Here is a 16392-nt window from a genome sequence, read left to right on the forward strand (position 1 = left end):
GTGTGTGTGTATATGTATGTGTGTGTGTGTATATGTATGTGTGTGTGTGTGTGTGTGTGTGTATCTATGTGTGTGTGTATATCTATGTGTGTGTGTGTATATGTATGTGTGTATCTATGTGTGTGTGTGTGTATCTATGTGTGTGTGTATATCTATGTGTGTGTGTGTATCTATGTGTGTGTGTATATCTATGTGTGTGTGTGTGTATATCTATGTGTGTGTGTGTGTGTATCTATGTGTGTGTGTATATCTATGTGTGTGTGTGTGTATATGTATGTGTGTGTGTATATCTATGTGTGTGTGTGTGTATATATCTATGTGTGTGTGTGTGTGTGTATCTATGTGTGTGTGTATATCTATGTGTGTGTGTGTGTATATGTATGTGTGTGTGTGTATCTATGTGTGTGTGTATATCTATGTGTGTGTGTATATCTATGTGTGTGTGTGTGTGTATCTATGTGTGTGTGTATATCTATGTGTGTGTGTGTGTATATCTATGTGTGTGTGTGTGTATCTATGTGTGTGTGTATATCTATGTGTGTGTGTGTGTATATCTATGTGTGTGTGTGTGTGTGTATCTATGTGTGTGTGTATATATATGTGTGTGTGTGTGTATCTATGTGTGTGTATATCTATGTGTGTGTGTGTGTATATCTATGTGTGTGTGTGTGTATCTATGTGTGTGTATATCTATGTGTTTGTGTGTGTGTGTATATCTATGTGTGTGTGTGTGTATCTATGTGTGTGTGTATATCTATGTGTGTGTGTGTATATGTATGTGTGTGTGTGTGTGTATCTATGTGTGTGTGTATATCTATGTGTGTGTGTGTGTATATATCTATGTGTGTGTGTGTGTATCTATGTGTGTGTGTATATCTATGTGTGTGTGTGTGTATATGTATGTGTGTGTGTGTGTATCTATGTGTGTGTGTGTGTATATCTATGTGTGTGTGTGTGTGTATCTATGTGTGTGTGTATATCTATGTGTGTGTGTGTGTATATCTATGTGTGTGTGTGTGTATCTATGTGTGTGTGTATATCTATGTGTGTGTGTGTGTATATCTATGTGTGTGTGTGTGTATCTATGTGTGTGTGTATATATATGTGTGTGTGTGTGTATCTATGTGTGTGTGTATATCTATGTGTGTGTGTGTGTGTATCTATGTGTGTGTGTGTGTATCTATGTGTGTGTGTATATCTATGTGTGTGTGTGTGTATATCTATGTGTGTGTGTGTGTATCTATGTGTGTGTGTATATCTATGTGTGTGTGTGTGTATATCTATGTGTGTGTGTGTGTGTATCTATGTGTGTGTGTATATCTATGTGTTTGTGTGTGTGTGTATATCTATGTGTGTTTGTGTGTATCTATGTGTGTGTGTATATCTATGTGTGTGTGTGTATCTATGTGTGTGTGTATATCTATGTGTGTGTGTGTGTATATCTATGTGTGTGTGTGTGTGTGTGTATCTATGTGTGTGTGTATATCTATGTGTGTGTGTGTGTATATCTATGTGTGTGTGTGTGTATCTATGTGTGTGTGTATATCTATGTGTGTGTGTGTGTATATCTATGTGTGTGTGTGTGTGTGTGTATCTATGTGTGTGTGTGTGTGTATATCTATGTGTGTGTGTGTATCTATGTGTGTGTGTATATCTATGTGTGTGTGTGTGTGTGTGTATATCTATGTGTGTGTGTGTGTGTGTATATCTATGTGTGTGTGTGTGTGTGTGTGTGTGTGTATATCTATGTGTGTGTGTGTGTGTGTGTGTATATCTATGTGTGTGTGTGTGTGTATATCTATGTGTGTGTGTGTGTGTGTATATCTATGTGTGTGTGTGTGTGTGTATCTATGTGTGTGTGTATATCTATGTGTGTGTGTGTGTGTGTGTGTGTGTGTGTGTGTATATCTATGTGTGTGTGTGTGTGTGTGTGTGTATATCTATGTGTGTGTGTGTGTGTTTAGAGATGCCGTCTCGCCAGCAGTTTGTCTCCAAAGTGCCGAGCTAATTGACTTTCTGCTCAGCATATGGATGTCTATGTAAAATAAGCCTCTACAGGACCATAGCAGGATCCATGACGGATGCTCTCTACTTGACTGGAGTGTTGGAAATTAAGGAGCTCAGTATCTGATTGAGACCGTTGTAAACTATAGAAACTCTCTGGGGATCTTGATTCACCTACTTTTCAGAGAATGTTTTTTCATTGTCTTAAGAGGAAACAAATACATTTTGTACTGGACTTTTATATATATTTGTAGCTCTATATTCAGAATTTAGTTTGCATCAGAATCTCGGAAGCTAAGCAGGGATGGGCCGAGTTAATACTAGGATGGGAGACTGCTGGAATGCCAGGTGCCATGGGGGGGCGGTAGTACATACTGCTGTTGTGTCCTTGAGCAAAACACTTCACCCAACTTGCATCCAGTGTCCATGTATGCAAGTGAAAAAGAGGGAAAATGATGAAAATCAGCCCATGGCTCCAATCAGGAGTTTTCATTGAAATGCGACCAAAATTGATAAAAATAAATAAATGATAAAAATAATACTACTACATAACAATAATACATATGCAAACTCATGGTTGAATTATATACTTAATAGGTAAGATCTTTGATGTGATCTTAGGCAAGATCACATAAATAGATAAGTAAGCCATAACTATCATGTTCATCTGTTTTTTTTCTTATGCAGGGCTTAAGCAGGGCACTTCAGCTGCGTTCACACTTAACTTATTGTTATTTTGTCCTAGTTTGTGCCAATTTGATGTGGGCCCGGTTTGGTCCTGTCCTTATCCTTGCTTAGACCTGATCTAGTCCAGGCTTAGTTTTGGGTTTAGTCCTAATATTGATGTGGGCAAGAGTGTGGAAACAACTGTGGGCAAACATTGACTTTCAGTCAGTAGTAGCATTATATCACCTAACACATGCATAATCTATTCCATCTATTGCATCTATTCTATTCTAATTTGAATTAGTTTTCCCGATGGACTTAAAAATAACCATAGCAAGTAAATAAATAAACAATAATGAAAAATAAAATATTGAAAGACAACAGGCATGCTTGAGCCCAATCCACTTTGTGGTAACTAAACACCACAAAATGTACCATTATTAGTTTCTGAAATGAAAACATTTAATCAGATTTGAGTTTCTAATTATTGTTTAGCTATTGTTTTCTGGACAGAAAACAATAGCATTAAGGACAATAGTTACAAAACATGCAACTTCTAATATGTAAAATGTTCTATGGGAAAATACAAATGGGAACTGTTCTTCTGGAACCACAGTGGGCGTCGAAGTGGGCGGGACTGTTGAGCTCCATTACTGTCAAATCAGAATTTTCTTGCCTGCCAGAAACGCTTGCCTCAGCACTTTCCTTATGTCTTCATCTGACTTTTGCCTTCCCTAATTGCAGTGTAGTTTAATAACCATTTCATTTACCTTAAATCGTGAGCAAGCCACAACAGGAGCCATCATAAACAAGCTGACAGCAAGATGCCCCATTCACGGCCAGTATTGATTTTGTGTAAAGATATTAAAAAAGTTTATATGTATCTTGAAGAAGCTGTGGCCGTGACGTGCTGCTTTTGGCATAGTTAATGGATCTGAGACAAGCGCTGGTTAGGACTCGGGAGAAACTCACACTGGTAAAGAATGTGTGGAATCTGTGTGTTAAAGTTCACACTGTATCGCCATGTGCGGCTGAATCGCCTCAAATAAAAGACAGCTGTGTGCGACGGGAGTGCGGGCTGTGCTGCCGGGCCAAATGTGCCAGAAATGAAAGGACAGATGTACAAAGAGGGGATTTAGTCAATATGCAAAAACAACAAGGACTTTCCAAAGGACTGTGCTTTGTTCATGTAAGAGTTAAGAATATAACATTTGGGCCAAAGCAGTTGAAAGAATCTGACATACGACAGGTGATGGGACAGGTATGTCGTCATCCAGCATCTGTGGGGTAAAAGAAGTGCACAATTCTTCTTTTTTCCCTTAAAGCTGATGGGAAAATGGGCAAGTTAGGATTAGACATCTGGGAGTATCTCAAAAACGGCAGTTGTTGTTGTTGAGTGTTCCCAGTCGGCAGTGGTCAGTGCCATTTGGAAGCTGGTCCAAAGACGGATCTGTGGCGAACAGCAGAGGATTCACACAGGGTGGTCTGCTCGGTCCAGTCCAACAGACAAACTACTGTAACGCACACGGCTGTGAAAGGCAATTATGGTTTTGATAGAAATGTTTCAGATGTCACAGTGCATCTTGTTCCATACGGGTAGGGCTGTCACTAACATTTTACTGGTCCACTAGGCTAGCATTAGCAATAAATATTTTTATCAGTCAAACAAATATTTGTATTGTAAGTTGAGACTTTTTAAATCAATTCTAAACATAATAAATGATGAAATATGGTGATTGAAGGTTTCCAGAAAGGTAAATTTTACAAATGAATAGTATTGGAAAATCAAAACTTGTTTATTCTTTCTTAACATCTCTTAATGTCTTATGTGTTTTAGAGTCGGTGTAATCTAGATAACAATTACGACCATCAAAATACAATCACAATTTGTTTTTACAGTTGACCAGTTAGGATCAGTTACATCCGGGTTTACATTATTACTACCAGTTATTGTGGCAGGTGCTTGTAGTGCCAAAATGACTTGATTTTGGTTGTTGATTTCGCCATGTACATAACTTACTTACATAATGTTGTTTAACTGTTTCACTTGAGCTTTTTCAGTTCTAGCACTTATGTATTTGCACAATCGCACCACAGTTTCCCCACAGTGATTTCACTCTCACTGCACTTGTGTGGCAGTGCAGCGGTAGGTTAAATGTCAGACTATAATTATGTCCTAACTCTGAGGTTTATTAAGAAACGACAGGTCAGGACCACCCAGACACACTCACCTGCTTCAGCTATTCCCTCTCACTTCAGCCTTTTTTTCCCTCGCTTGATAAAATATTGGCTTAAAGCTTCTTATGAGTGTTTTATAGAATTTTTATACATGTTCAGATTCGGGATGTCCTATGTACATTTGTCCAGTTCATACAGACATCCAGTATTTATCCTCCTGCTGTGTAGGGCTTTGCAATGTGATGATAAACAACAGTGATCTCATTCGTCTCGTGTGACCGTATGCAATTGTGATTCTGTTATTCTCTGTTTTAGCAGCTCGAAGCTCAATCAGACACTTTTCTCCACGCACTCCTCATTGGTCAGCCTCCAGAAGGCCCTGAATGAGAGACAGATGGAATCGACCAATTTTATTGAAGTGTGAACCCTCAGAAGAAGCAGCTACTGCAGACTTTATTTACCACTTAAAGGCAATATAAAGATACTATGAGTCTATTTAATTAAAAAATAAATTAATTGATACAATAGTCTTAAACAACGCTCAACATCCTTCAAAATGCAGTGGTAAATGTGCATTATTATTTGTTGTTAGCTTTCCCAATTAATTTATCTAGGTCTATATATAACATTAGACATTTGACTACATTATCACATTGGGGGCCTATTTTTTATTTATTTTGGGGGCTATTTTGGGGGTTACAACTGAAAAAGGTTGAGAACCACTGTTGTAAGTGTACATGAATAGTAAAAAAAAAAGCTATTGCCCGCCTCTACTGCTAAATATTGGTGCTAAATATTGGCCAACTTAACCATACTGGCCATACTGGACAGATGCCAAAATCTGGAAAACCCTTCAGTATCACCTTGTCCTGTCATGCTTCCAGATTCTGAAGTGCGCTTTATTGATTGATATTTAAAATTCAGACAATACACGTAATATAGAATGTAATTCCTGCCACTGACACAATAACCCCAATGACAAAAAGCCCCCCAATACAAACAAAACATGCCCATGATAAATATTGAACCACAAAAAAGTTGTTCCATCTAAAATGTATTAAAACCACAATATCCTTTTAGCGCCAATATAATTCAGAAACGTCCTCCACATCGCCGTCCCACAAAGTCCTACCACATCATTCTGATTTCTATTGACAGTTGGAACCTTCAGATGCTTTGTTCTCAATCATACCCATACTACTGGTACGCACCGTATTTGAACCTCACGCTTGTCCGCTAAATGACTACTGACAGCCCGTGCCACTCAGAAGAGCCAGACCAACAGATGATACCAATTTGGGCCTTGTTAATGTTATTCCTCTTCGCCAGGTCCTCGTGTTTGCGATGACAGATGTGAAATTGTTCTCACATGTGCCGTTTTCTCTTCTTCGTGTAGACTTTGGAGAGGTCAAAGGGCACCGGGAGCCGAACACTTGAGGCGGTCCCCGTGGAAAGGCGCTGACAGGGGAGCTTTGTGCTGCGATAGACAAACGGCCGGACGATGACGGTGCTGATGATGATGATGATGATGACACTGCAGTGAGAGGAGCTGGCGTGGCACAGATCGCTATCAGGTGAGTCTGCCGCAGCGCTAACGTCCTGAAGAAATCAAGAACAGAGAATTGTCTGCAACGTGAGGTACAAAGGGGACAGTCTGATGGGACAGCTTAGATTTTGGGGCAAGTCAGATGTATTTTTAGCTGTTTAACAACGCTATTAAGTTGAGTTCAGTTTTTCCACCTTGTCCAGATGTGTTGTACTTGTGGAGTGTGACACAAGTACACCCTCAGCAGTCCCAGAGTCAAGAATAATGATTGGTGTAATGCTTTCACATCAGAACTTAACATATTTGGCATTGGACTTGTACTCATTCAATCAAACTTTATTTGTATAGTGCTTTACAACAGCAAAAACTCAACTTACGTTTTAAATTAGTGCAGTAAAAAAAGTTTTTTTTATATATATACAAAGCAATAAATACAATACTGTTTTCTATTAAAGCCAATGTAGTAAATCACTTCAAGTAACTCATTGCAGTTCTGCTCTTTATTTAATTAACTGATAGAATTTAGTGTGGCATTGATTTGAAAAAAAAGAGATTTTTAAATATCTGATAACACGTTTAACCACTAAATTGTGTTGAGTATTGTCCAGGTATTTTATGTCCTCCATATTTTACCCTGAAACGGTGTGAAGGAAAGAAGAAAAAATCAATATTAATCTATGCTAAAACTAATATCAAAACTAGATACTCATTTGAACAAGCAAAAACAACAAATAAGAAAATACAATAACAAGGACATATAGTTTTACAATGTTCTTGAGCTTTATGAGAACTAGAGTAAAATCTCATGATCACATTAAGTACTTTTATTTTGGGTTGAAAATTGCATTCTGTTGTCTAAAAAAAGAGTGTTTTCAATATTGTGGTATCAAAACCGGTATTGAGTATCGAAATTGATTTTGAAACGTTCGTGTCATGACAACACCACGCCACACCAATGAAAACATGGGTCTGGATTGAACAAACGAAGTGAACAGAAGGTGAGTCATCATCATGTTGCTGTGGAGTTGCATGTGAATGCACGGGACTCGTCAAATACAATTAGCTCCAACCATCCATCATATTCCCAGTCAAACCCTTGGTCTACCGCTGCCCTATTTGCTGAAGCTGTCATGCTTTCCCAAGCTCCCTCTTGTACATGTCTGTTTGTTTTTGACCATTTCCCTTTGCGGTTTGGAGAAAATATAACTTGTCCCCCTTGGAGCTGTTCATTCTTTTTAACGCCAATTTAAAAATATTATTCAGAAAACCCCTTTATGGACTTAAGCAGACATCCCTGGCAGTGGGCCGACAGTGACCTCGACTGTATTGTTTGCAGTTGTGATGAACTTACTGGACTCTTTAACGTCTTACTACTGCAGAGAGACATGATGACATCAGTGAAAGAGAAGTTACAGATTGGAGTGAGGCTTGCATCATGTCTAGCCACTGTTGAACAAATGAGAAAACTACTACTACTACTACTGCGACTACTACTGCTACTACTAGTGCTACTACTGCTACTACTACTACTGCTACTACTGCTACTACTACTACTGCTACTACTACTACTACCATCATAATAAACCTGCTTAGTGGTAGTATTAAAACAGACTTAAATCAATACAATGGAAACAATTTAAGCCTCTTTGAACATTTAGTTTTATTATTCTTAGCTTTTACATATATCTGGGTCATTACAGAAAAGAGTCAGCCTCCTATGGGAAATCGATCTGTACTGTAACATAAGAACAAGGAATTCCATTTAAAACAATCTGCCTTAGCAAGAAAAATACATTAAAACGACTTCTTTATTCGTCCCTTACTTCAGTGTGTCAAATGACTTCAGGATTTTTTTGAACACTTGATAGCATTACACTGTTGAATACCTTGAGCCTTACGTAATGCAATATCCATCTATTGATAAAGCTCTGATATTTAAAACGGTATCTTATGTACACTGGCATTTCTCGGGGATCAGGGTAAGCTCCGTTCTGCTTCTCACATCAGCGTGCACTGGGAAAACAATTATTCCACACCAATCAGTCAACCCTCCCGCTGCACTTAAAAGCTTCTCCTTTAGTTACGCTTGTGTCCAGTCCAAGCGGGCCGACCTTGTCTCAGGCGCGCTCTCCGCGGATGGAAGGAGAGGGTCAGTTTACAATGGAAGAGCAGAGCGGAGGGCGTCTGACCTGCTCCACGCCCGAGTGTTATTGCAGGTGTCCAGAGCGGTAACAGCTGTTAATCGGCTCTGCGCTGAAGCTGCCACACATAAGTAGGATGGAATGCTACAACTCACAGATTAGCATTTCAAGGATCAGGGTTTCTACCGGTCAAATGCTTTTCAGTCTTACACACTTTGACCCCTTTCTGAATAACATCAGCCGAAACAGCAGTCGTTTTACCAGTGCAGTCACCGCGGGGAATTGCCACCTTCATTGATGTCATGTCATATTAAGAGTTTTTATTGTTTGTTTATGTGGGCTTGGGAATGGTATGAGGGAAACAAGTGCAGATGTACAAACGTAAGTATTCTGAGCATCTAATGGCAGCTTATCTTCCTTTTTTAAATTAAAAATCTGGCTCTTCCAGTTCACGACAGTAAACTTAAACTCTACGTCTGATCACTGTAGTCTAGCTAACCTGTAAGCAGAGGTGGGTGGAGTATCCAAGTTACTTACCCATAATAATATTACTCAAGTAAAAGTACAAAGTAGTGGTCCAAGACTATTACTTAACGTGAGTAAGAGTAACTTTAAGAGTAACTTTAAGAGTGAATGTCTGGACGTAACATTTGACTGTATTGGACAAAATATTAAATAATGCACAGACACAAAATAAAAACTAACTGTTCAAAGCATTTCATATTGTCAACAATAAGCTTTTGTCACGTTACTAGTGGGAAGATAAACCAAAACATTTACTTCAAACTAGAGTAGTTACTTCAAACTAAATGTTATTCAAGTAGGAGTGAAAGTGTAGTTTCAGAAAGTTACTCCAAGAAGTACAATTTACTGAGAACGTAACTCAAGTAAAGAGTACTACCCACCTCTGCCTATAAGACATACATAACATTCATTTTCATATTTTATTTTAATACAAGAAAAGTTCAAGTTAAAACACATTTAATCAGACCTGACTCAGCAGGTTCCCGGACTGAAACATACACAATCAAGCGCAGACAACGACAAAAACACTTTCATGTAGATGATGTAATATAGAGGAGCGGCCCGATCCCTCTGTCCTGACCAACGAGTGTTTCCCCCCCACACCAGACCACGCCCCCGACTATGACGTATTTGCCTTGCCTACTTTTCTTCAAATTCAGGAACATCTATTAGAAGAAATGAACGCCAGGTCCAGGTCTTTTAAATAAATACAATACAAAATACTATGGAAAAATCCCGAAAATGTGCATGTCTGCTCTTTGCTCACTAAAACATCTAGTTCTCCGTTTGAAATCTCTTAATCTGTTCATAAAAAAAGTTGTATTCAAAAGTCACATCTCTTTTGGCAGGCGGGGATTGGCGCTGTTATCTGCAGTCCGTCTTATTTCCGTGCCAGCGCTGTCATCTTCTGTCAACGCTCATCAAACAATTCATCGAAAGATCAAGTGGGCCGTGAATATGAGCTGTCAGTCATCAGCTTTAAAGACCAACACACAATTTAGTATATTTAATTTTGAGTGACGGCATGGCGTGTAGGAGTTGGAATTTGAGAAAGGTTTCTAGTACAAATGTGCCGGGCTTTGGCTGTTCCAGTATTTGCTGCTGTCTCCCTGTGCTGCTTCAGACCCAGTATACAGTCGTCCTCTTGTTGCCATCCTAAAGACCACTTTAATTAATAATGTGAGCACAAGACTCACATTCAAAGCAGATAAGGAACTTTTTGTCCGTGTTGCCAACATTTTGTGGCTGCTTCGTTTTCCTGATAAAAAACGTGCACTCCTGAATGCTTAATTTTGAGTTCACATGCTGGGCGGCTCTCACTCAGCATTTTTACACTTAAGTTCTGTTTCAGCTGCTGGACAGAAAATGGTCAAGATGGTGGGTGTTCCCCCTTCAGCAGTTAAAAGGTGGTATTTATTTAACTTTTTGGAAAGCACTTTAAATTGCACAGTAAGTAATTTTGGGTGGACCATTGGTGGGAGCAGAGTGGTGAGGAGAGGGGGGCGAGTCCTCAAATGTGAAAATGACTGGAACTCCCAGGGTTTTCAAAACACAACTCAAGATTTCATTTCACATACCTGGACAGCTGAGGGCATGGAAAAACTCCTCCCTCACCACGCAGACACATGGACGGCACACTGCTCGAGTCAGACTAGCAACAATCCTGATTCAGAACATATTGGACTATATGTTCATTTGTTTTATTTCTTTAATGGTTTGAATTGTTGTTGTTTTTTTAAATGGAATATATCTATAGATCTGAAAAAGTTTATAACAACAGAGCAACAAATAGTTTCAAGTGCATTTACTAATCCAATAGTAATCATCTCCCTGTTGTTGCTATAACTATCTCCCAATAGGTTTATGATCTGAAACACATTTGGAAAAAGCTCGGGCATCCATCCATCTTCTTCCACTTATCCGGGGTCGGGTCGCGGGGGCAGCAGTCTAAGCAGGGACTCCCAGACTTCCCTCTCCCCAGACACTTCTTCCAACTACTCCGGGGGGATCCCGAGGCGTTCCCAGGCCAGCCGAGAGACATAGTAGGGACTGGGTCTTCCCCGGGGCCTCTTCCCCATGCAATATGGACACGTTTAATGCCATATTGTGGAATATTCCAGGCAAAGCAACAACCTTTCCAAAGAGGCGAAAAGTGGGTAAAAGACCCTTCATTTTCAAACCATATACGTCTGGTTTGAGCTTTTTGTAACTATTTATGAAAAACTAAACAAGCTTAAAAACTATAATCCTTTTTTGTCAGTGATTTAAAAGTTGAATACAGACAGCATTTGATATGTTGACTATTTCTGATAGTAGAGGTTGGACATTTTTTTGCTGCTTTGTTTGTTCAGACGCTCCTCTTGGCTTTGTTTTCTTGGACTTACAGGTTTTGGGTTGTAGGTCGGAACCTGTTGGTGCTGCCCGAGTTCCAGTTGTTTTATGAGTTTTTAAGCTGCGCGGATCACCACAAGCATCTCCTATATGTTTACTGGGAATGTTCTCATAGCGGCCTCTAAGTTTGTAAGTGCAGCCAGTGAATTGGGGATAAAGCAAGTCAAACAGAGCCGCACAGGGATACAGACTGTCCTGAGGGGCCAGGCTGAAGTTGAGACCCTAAAATTGAACCTTCGGTCAGGGTTCAGATGCACTGGAGGGAAGGGGTTTACGGGGAGGGGCAATGGGGTGCGATAGGGCCCATAGGATTTTTACTGGGATCATAGGCTGTCTGTGTAAACACGCAGAGCCCCCCTGAGTCTACATGCTCTTTTATGAAAATAAGATACATGTCATGCACCAAGAGTTATGAGCTACTTTTAATTTTTTAACTAACCACATTTCAGGCAATCTAAGACAATAGCACAGGCATGTTCAGTACAGATAATGATTTGAGCAGCAATCCTTCTTGTTCAGTCAATTTTTCCTGGCCTTCTGGGTCATTGTGGCAATTATTTTATTTATCTATCCATCTATTTATTTATTTATTTATTTATTCATTCATTCATTCATTCATTCATTCATTCCAACTCTAATCCCGCCTGTGTCTTCAAGTTGACGTGAAAACACTGTTTGGAGGCATGTAAGAAATTCTCCCTTGACCAAAGATCATATAATATAACTAATACAACAAAGATGATGATGAGATGATTACTTAGTTTTATAACACTTTTAGTTTGGTAAAAAAATAAATAATAATAATAATAAGAATTATTATTAAGAATAAGAAAAAAGAAAAGGCATTAGTATGTTTTCATATCTCACTGAATCAGATGGTTATCAATCTTATATAAATATCTTCATAAGCACACATATAATTTTGTGCAATGTGTGTGTTTTTCGTACCAATTTCTTTCTGTCTATTTTCCTAATTTTTCACACACTTAAGCAGTTAGCATGAAATTACAGCCACTTTCTCTGTGTAAACTGCCCTCACGGCTTCTTCTTTGATGGCAGCATTCCTTGGGTGTCCTCCATCTTGATCCGTTTGTACAGAAACACAATCTGGCTTCATATGTCTTGTCTCGGCCCCGGTGCAGGATAAGTTCATCTCCGTCCTGATGTTGTCAAAGCCCTAGTGATCTGACAGGACTTTCCACTGCGACCAATCGTTTCTTCACCCACTGTCTGTGCATATTAGACCCAGGCCCGGGCCAGCTGTCTAGAGGCCCCGTCCCGGTCATTGTGGATGCGTGTGTGAATCGATCCAGCATGGCAAATTAATGTTCTGTGGCCCGTTTGATTTGGAGACCGGAGCTCTTGTGTCTGATCCTAACCTCGGACCTGAGAAGAGAATCCGCAGTCGTGGCTGTGGCGGGCTTTGATCGCACAGGGTCAGGCCGGGCACAGGGTCTACGTTCGCTCTGTGGAGAAGTGTAATATGCAAGAAGATGGAGAAACAAATGGGCACAAATTGGCCCGAGACAGGTCAGTTGTCCGTCAAAGAGAACTTCAAAACAGAAGGGAATGTATGTTTTTAGTGAGGCATAATTTATGTTCAACCAGGACTGAATTTCACCCACTGTTCACTATCCGTCAATCACTGCAATACTTGCCTCTCAACCAATCACCTTTCAAGCCTTTGACGTACTTTCTGTCCATGTGTCATTGCATGTGACTTAATGCTGTTATCCTGTTTAGCTAACCCTGGCCAGTAAAAAAATGCTATATATTAGAAGTCAATTTAAATAATATTGTGAATGTTGCTTTGAAGATATGCAAAATGTGAGTTATACATTTTTTTTGTTTATAGAAAAAAACCCTACTAAAATACATGAAAAAATAAGCTTAAAAAAGTGATGTTATAATTGATGTTGTTCGAGTGCCGCTTCTTACATAAACATTGTTGTTAGAGTGATGAGATCCACTGGTCCACAGGCTGGACTGTGTTATGTTATGTTATGTTATCCCAGCTTCCACAGATCTCTCGACATTAACATCCTGGTAGAGCGGTACAGGTTGGTGGTACAGGTTGGTGGTACAATCGCAGCTGTCTCAGGTGAACACTGCCGTTGTGTTCTTGGGGCCACTTGCCCCCAGTGTCAGTGCACACTGATGTGTCGATGTGTGACTAGTAAAGCACAATTTTTATTTTACGCTGCTAAAATAAAAACTGAGCTCTATATTCAAGGATTTAACAGAACTGTACAGCCTAAAATAAGATTGTATCAAAGCAACTTGTACTATAGGTTATATGCAATTTATCTGTTCTTTTGGAAACTACATTTGACTATAGCTCACCAGGGCCGCTGCTAGCCCTTGGGTGGCCTAAGCAGACATGTACAGAGGTGCCCCGTGCCCTCAGCCCACTTTGAACTTGTAAATAATATGTAGAGATTTGATTTCTGTCGTGTTGAATTACAATCTTAACTGCAGTTTTGGGGCAAGAGCTTTTCAAGAAAAAGTATATAATTTTCTGTATTCTGGTGCACTTTAAATGTAATAGTATTAGCAACTCATTACTCTACTACTCATTTATTATGAGAGCCCACCACAATCCCTAAATGTCCCTGTCAACTGAAGCCCTTCCCCTACAGATCGAGGCTCCAGAAAACACTACAGGCTGCAAACTATTCTCACTTTCTGTTGCATTTTTTAAAATATAATTTAGACTTTTGTAAGAAGCTGAACCACTTTACGCACGCTGTGGTGTCAGCTCTGCGGTTCGCATTTCCAGCTGGACGTATTGTATGTCTCGTTTTATTCTTTCTTTTTCACAATTTCTAAATTGAATATGAGCTTTCTTGCTCCCAGCTGCGTCCCTGATCTGTCTGTGTCTGTTTAAACTGTGGCTTGTAGCTGCCCGTGCGCATCTCAAACTTAATATGGAGCGAGAGCGGCGACACTCAAGTCCTGGTGAGTTTTGAATTGATAAGGAAACTAAAGACAGAGTAGCCCGACTGCAGGCTCCCAGTTTAATCAAAATCCTCAGTGGAGCTGCTGCACAAATAACCTGTTGGGTCGTTCAATCCAAAGTACCTGGTTAGTTTGGTGCCCCCTCAGAGCACTTGATGCCCTATGCACTGCGCGTTTTGTTTATGTGCGTAATGAGAGTGACGGCACTCTAGCCCACAAAAAATCTTAATATAGAATTTGAGCTTATATTTGCTTGTGCCTACTGTTTACATTCCTTTAACCAGAGCCTTCAGACAGAAGCTTCACAGATCAGGACACAGTATAAACTGCTGATTAAAATCCTGTGGAACGTGATAGATGTTGTTTATTAGACCAGTCTGACATTTCTGTGACACTTTACCCTGTTCCTGGTAAGCCTGGGTCTGGAGGAAGTAGTGAGCGTCTGCATTCTTCTCAAATATAAACACTAACCCTGCAGTCGTGTTCATCCTGAGGCAACCCCACGTTAATGCTTCACATATGTTACACTTAATGACAACGCAAATCCACGGAAATAATGCATATTGTCCATGAAATTTGGATGTTCTCCCCCTTGGAATTTTAATAATATGTTTTTTCATAACCTGAGACTCAACTGGCTTTTGATTAATGCAATGATCCGAAGGGAGTTTCTTTTTTTTTGACGAGTTATTGCTAAAATATTGCAGATGATGTCATTCGGTAGAGGGGGGCTCAAAGATAGAGAAATGTTCTCAAATCAGCAAGTTTTAGCTAACAAAATACATATTGTTGCATATACAAATTGTTTTCTCACTAAGGTAAGAGAAGAGTAAGAACATTAGTGTTGTCACAATACCAACATTTCATAAGTTATTATAACAAGGACTTGATTCTCAATACTGATCTTGATGCCACGTTAAAGCTGAAACCCTATTTTATTCAAAATGTCTAGTGGTTTCTTTATTATATATGTATATGTGTTGTCTTAAACAAGTTCTGTCAAAGTTGAACACCTTTCCAAAACTAAGGTAAGCCCCAACTTTTAGTATCGGTGAATGTCAGGTTTTCTTTCTTTTCTTTTTTGACAACCCTTGTACAAAAAAACCTTGTAAAAAAACCTCTCAGTTTATACTATACTGTACATACTATAATAAATAGTACTGATGCGTGCTACAGTAATTGCAGGGGTTAGTAAAAAGGAAGGAGTAAAAGGCAGTGCTGTGTTTTTTGGAGAATAGCCTTCATGAGCTTAAACCTTCTTATTAGCCATGTCCTGTAGCTCAAGTGTGAACCATAACACAGGACAGCTGCTCCACTGTAAACACAACTAATAGCACTGATTGTGTGATGCTGCGGACACTACAGCGAGCGCCGATAGACTTTGTGTTCTGACGGTGACATCATGGGTGTAAGGTTTCGAGCTGTGGCTTTGACTCCCTTGGGTGCCTCACACACACACACACACACACACACACACTGCAGGCTGACCTCTGTGCCACCTCCGCCTCTGCCCCCTTGGCTCACTCATGACGTGCTGTTGACAGATGTGGCAGATGTGTGTTCCCCAACTAGAGATAGTTTATCCCAATTGTTTTTTTCAGACTGAGACTTAAAATACAAGGAAAACAGAGAATAGTTGAGCGATGGATGGTTCTGCGGTGACTGATGTTTCTAAAAGTATTACATTGCATGGCATTAAGTGTTGTTCAAAAGGGCAGCGACTTTGTTTCAAGTTGTTTGTTTGATCACTTAGAAAACAATTGACTAATGTCTTATTATTTTAAGTTGATGATAATTCAGCCCATAATGTTCCTCTTTACCCTAAACCTGCTGCAGTGTCACTCACCCTATCACTCAAATTTGAGCTATTTCAAACCTTCAAAGCCCCGCCCACTTCACAGTGCTGTCCAATGAGCAGCCTGCGCCAGCTTTCCCCTGCTCTACTATTTTGATTTTCCATTCCGTTCATGGGCACACCTTTTA

At 39.7% G+C, this 16392-nt stretch overlaps 1 protein-coding gene across 1 annotated transcript in view; it reads left to right on the top strand.

Annotated features, from left to right (window-relative positions):
* The window catches only part of bmpr1bb (bone morphogenetic protein receptor, type IBb), a 52926-nt gene that overhangs the window by 3531 nt on the left and 33003 nt on the right, over positions 1-16392 (top strand). The window contains exon 2 of the mRNA XM_072453065.1: positions 6245-6422. The gene's annotated coding sequence lies outside the window, so the exon portion shown is untranslated. The remainder of the gene's footprint in view (positions 1-6244; positions 6423-16392) is intronic.

Source organism: Eucyclogobius newberryi, unplaced genomic scaffold (genome assembly GCF_026437365.1).
Source record: "Eucyclogobius newberryi isolate DKJ021-1_F unplaced genomic scaffold, fEucNew1.0.hap1 SCAF_2, whole genome shotgun sequence".
Classification (NCBI taxonomy): Eukaryota; Metazoa; Chordata; class Actinopteri; order Gobiiformes; family Gobiidae; genus Eucyclogobius; species Eucyclogobius newberryi.